We start from the raw sequence: 3,121 nt of genomic DNA on the forward strand, positions 1-3,121 counted from the left end.
GCCAAATATCGTCATGTGTTCGAAGCTGGTCGGGGTCATGTGTCTGAGTGCAGTGGCCTGATTGCTTGATGATCTCACCTCCAAGGTCTTCAATAAAAGATAGCACAGAGAATGGCCACTGGGTGTGTGTATCAGCATGTGGGTTTGGCGTTTTAATACACCAGTGTATTAAAAATTGCATGTGATCCAAAGCACTTTGTTCTGCCGTCATCATAAAAGACTGTTTATGTCAAGCTCTCACTCATCCTCTCTTGCTCATCATAACGTCACCTACTTCAAATATTTATTAACATGTTTGTCACGCTAGCTAACAGCCTGCGAACATCTGTGAAAGAGAGATTGTGTCCAAGTAAAAAGGACAGAAAAAGCAAAGAACAAAATGAAAATGAGACTTTCTGTTTGCTGATCAGTCAGTTTCTTTCTTGGCTTTGTTTCAACACAAAGCAAAAACACAGAACATATTAGCTATTTTCCAAACTCTCAATATCTACTGTTCGCGATGGCGCCGACGCTGATGGCTGCCTCCGTGGCGTGCTCCGCAGAACGTAACTCATAAAACATCATAAATGATGATATACGCATCAACTACTTACAAATAGTGCTACTTACATGGGACACGACTCAAAAGATTTCCAATAGTGATGTTAGCATGCTGCTAAGCTAACATATGCACTAATAAGCATATGAGACAAACCACACACTCAAATAATGAGCAAATCACCAACTTTAAATGAGATTAAAACTATTTTAATTAATGTTTTTTAGTATTCAAAGACTGCATTTTGGTCAACTCGTCTACTATCTTGGATGATTTTTTTCACTGAGCCATTCACAATACAGAAATGATATACGTGATTTTGCCAACACACTATCATGGCAATTCGTAACTATAGTATGTTTTGGCAAATTTGTGGATAATTCATATGAATGTGTATGATCTCTTCTTATGATCTGCTTATGCCGACTGACAGTTAGGTTTAGGGAAATCATACGTTTCCATACAAATCCACCTTGTACAATAGATAAATTTTCTTACAATATCAGACTAGATGTTGCCTTAAAAGTTGAATCTTATTCTGTAATGCTATTTCCAAATAGTGTGTTTTCGATGCGCAACATGCTGTCTATGTAGGCAGCTCACAAGCTTTTGAAACAAAGCAACTGTTTATATACAGAGTAGGCGTTAAATTAATAGAAAATGCAGCATGTATTTTTGCTTTTGGCATTAAAAGATGATTGCTGTTTCTCTTTCACAGCCTCTGCTTTACTGACTGCTCCGTTCCAGTTGATGCGCCCTTCATATAATACGCTTTCTCATGCCATTTACATTAGAGGAAAACTGTAGGTGGAGGGGTGGGGGTAACTGGAAATGACCTTCACGCTGTCGGGCAGCAAGACGACAGTTGCTGTTTTCTACAGCAATAGCACAAGATGCACTAGTTACAGAAAAAACAAGTCATGGTGCTCCACGGAAATTCGTACTTATGAGTTGGAAAGTCAAAATTATGTGTTGAAGTCACTGTGGTCAGAGAAAGATGGTAATGCATCTTTTCTACAAAAAGTACAGCAAGAATTCTACTTCTACAAAATGATGAATAAAGAATGTGCATCACTTGTTTTTATGCATGTTTACTACATTTATGAAAGTGCTTTGCACTAAATTGCTATGCATTCTAAAATAGTTATAAAATATTGTATTTTGTACATGAAAAACGTTTGCAGCAGTTTGGCTAGCTAATAAGTGCCTAAAGCCGTTAACCAGCAAACAACACCAGCAAACCAGTTTAAAAAGTTATCTTTTTTAGCAGCGTGGCAGAGTGAAACTCCAAAATGATACCAAGAGAGGTTGGTGTTAGCATGCTGCTATGCTAACAAAACAAAATGCTAATAAACATGCAAAATACACTCATGGGTAAAAGTCTAAGTTTAATTAAAAATGTGTGAAAAATTATAGATATAAAAGCACAGGACCAATATGAGAGCATATTATTAAAAGGGCACATCAACAAACTAATACATGAACTAACAAACCAGCTTAGGCTTGTTTCTAATGTTTTTTTTTCAGCAGGGTGGATTCTGTCTGAGCTATAAACATTTTCAAGAGGGGCAGCTGATGGTCTTTGTCATCGTCCTCAAAAGAGATCTCGTGCCCTGCCATTTGAAAGCACCCTTTCTTCAGCCAGTGGCAGGAGAAACCATGGCTGTGTCACATCATTCCTCCCTGCCCAAAAGCCAGCTCTCAACTCTCACAAGCCTTGAGCCAAGAGACATGAAAAGACCCTCTCAAAAGAACAGGGTTACAGTCCAGAGCGCCAGGGCCTGCTAGAGGTCTTCATTGACCAGCACAGCAGACAACAACAATGACTGTCTGTGACTCAAAAACACCCTCCCCCTTCCTTTTACGGCTGCCACATTTGCCTAGTCCACCGCCCCCAGCACACACACACACAGGCAGCCACACACAAACATCTGTAGTCACAATGCCTGCCTTTTCTCATGGCCCCCACAGGGCCTTCTGTTTGAATAAATCTCTCAATAGCCTGGTTATACCAGCAGCCAAATACCCACCTCCAAATAGTACATTCACACACACAAACAGCCGTCTGATAACCAGACATAGCTGGCACTCAGAAAAATACGTAGGCACGTGAGACGCTTCCCATCGAAATCATGTTGTGACACACACGCAAAAAACTGAGACCAAAACAACCTACTATCATCATGTTATCATTTGGGGCGAGGAATTATTCAAGAAACAAGAGAAAAAAGAGGCAGAAAGCTAAGAGCTAACAGCTAATCATGCTAGTTATTCTTTAACTGTAAATTTCTGAAGATTTTGACAAAAATGTGACACAAGAGTATGGAAAACTTCAAGCAAGTTTGTAACAGGAACTAAGATGTAGCGCAGATACTTTCATTTCCTTGTTTGTCATTACAACTCACATTCACGTGCAGAAACACGAACCTTCCCTGTTGAAAAAAACAGCATATGCTGGTTAAGTATGTTTTGACGTTGGGATGCTGGTTTAAGCTGGTCCTTTGCCAGCACATGACCAGCATAAACCAGCAAACGACCAGCATAAACCAGCAAACGGACCAGCAAAAGGACCAGCATAAACCA

This window comes from Sinocyclocheilus rhinocerous, unplaced genomic scaffold, assembly GCF_001515625.1.
Source record: "Sinocyclocheilus rhinocerous isolate Xijiao unplaced genomic scaffold, SAMN03320098_v1.1 scaffold153, whole genome shotgun sequence".
Taxonomy (NCBI): Eukaryota; Metazoa; Chordata; class Actinopteri; order Cypriniformes; family Cyprinidae; genus Sinocyclocheilus; species Sinocyclocheilus rhinocerous.